Source organism: Choloepus didactylus, chromosome 11, assembly GCF_015220235.1.
Source record: "Choloepus didactylus isolate mChoDid1 chromosome 11, mChoDid1.pri, whole genome shotgun sequence".
Lineage (NCBI taxonomy): Eukaryota > Metazoa > Chordata > Mammalia > Pilosa > Megalonychidae > Choloepus > Choloepus didactylus.
Window position 1 is genome coordinate 54881157 of NC_051317.1, and position 1703 is coordinate 54882859.

The 1703-nt window shown below is 40.6% G+C and overlaps 1 pseudogene; it reads left to right on the top strand.

The window, feature by feature from the left end:
- Positions 1–523: 523 nt before the first annotated feature.
- LOC119506022 lies at positions 524–1423 on the top strand (annotated as a pseudogene).
- The last annotated feature ends 280 nt before the right edge of the window (positions 1424–1703 follow it).

Here is a 1703-nt window from a genome sequence, read left to right on the forward strand (position 1 = left end):
GACATTGAAAAGAGAGAGATTAAAAGAGGTGTTTGGATCTGTAAAAATACATAGAAAATTTCTATTTTCTTATTTTATATAATGTAAAATTATATGATTTCAAATTTAATGCTTTCAGGTATTAGGGTATTGGAAAAGTGAAAATATCTAAATATATAAACCTTGTACTTATTCTGTTAGTGGCCTATACAGAATATTTTCCTTTCCTTTTTCTTAATTTTTTTTTGTATTTTTTTATTTCATCTGTACTATATGCTTTCTATATTGAAATACTGAATCTGTCAAATACGTTTCCCCCCAGCTTACGATTTTCAGTTATAATTATGAGATATAAGGAAGTTAAAAATTCCTCTAATCTGTTTTATAGGATTTTTAGAACAAAGCAAATAAACCTATACACTTAGTAATAGCCTGTTTATAACCCAATAATAGCCTGTTTATAACCAAGTAATAGATATACATGAGCTGTAAAGAAAAGGAAAAAAACAAATTATAGAACATCATAATGTAGCCCTTTTAAAAGATGTTCATTTTTCAATTTATAAAAAACAATCAAGAGCGGATCAAAGCGGTGGGACTCGCCCGCGCCGCGGAGGCCGGGAAACGCTGTGCAGAGGCCTTTTCCTGACCCGGCGGCTTCTTGCCGCCCTCGGGGCCTCCCGGGCTCTCTGCTCCGGGCCTCTCGCCTCCAGCCCCGCGCGCCACCTTGCAGAAGACGAAACTGATCCAGAAGGCGAAACCATCAGAGGAGGCCGAGCATTTGGGTGACATGGCCCTCTGCTTGAAGTCGGTGAGGGAGCAGGGGGCCGAGCTGTCCAGCGAGGAGCGCAGTCTTCTCTAGGTGGCCTTCAAAAACGTCCTCGCGGCCGCAGGTCCACCTAGAGTGTCATCTCAAGCACTACAAAAAGAAGTCGCAGCTGATTAAGGACTATTGGGAGAATGTGGAGTCGGAACTAAGATCCCTCTGCATCACAGCCCTGAAATTGTTGGGTAAGTATTTAGTAGCCAAATGCAGCTAATCCAGAGAGTAAGGTTTTCTATCTGAAAATGAAGGGAGATTCCTTCTGGTACCTTGCTGACGTGGCATGTGGCCACTATGATCGAAAACAAACAGTAGATAATTCCCAAGGAGCTTACCAAGAGGCATTTGATAAAAGTAAGAAAGATATGCAACCCACACACCCAATCCGCTAGGGGCTGGCTTTTAACTTTTCTCTACTTTACTATGAGATCCTTAATAACCCAGAGGTTGCCCGTACACTGGCTAAAACGGCTTTTGATGAGGCTGTTGCAGAAGTGGATACACTGAATGAAGACTCATACAAAGACAGCAACTTCATCATGCAGTTGCTTAGAGACAACCTAACATTATGGACATCAGACAGGAGAAGAGTGCTATGCAGCAGATGGGGCAGAAAAGTAAATGCATACAGATGTCATTCTTCTTCCTCTCAAGACACCTTTTTTACACATCCCCATTACTTGTTCCACTTGGATTTCCTATAGCAAAGAAACCCATTCATGTCTATGGAGTTAACTGTCTATAGTCTTTTCACACTGCAGCTTTGGAAAAACTCCATTCCTTGATTTGTGTTTGTCTTGGTCTTCCTGGTGTGCAGTACTGTTGTAGAAAAGTATTAATAGCTTCATTTCATATAATAAGTAACTTCCAAACACTTATGTAGAGGACTAAAATGTATCTG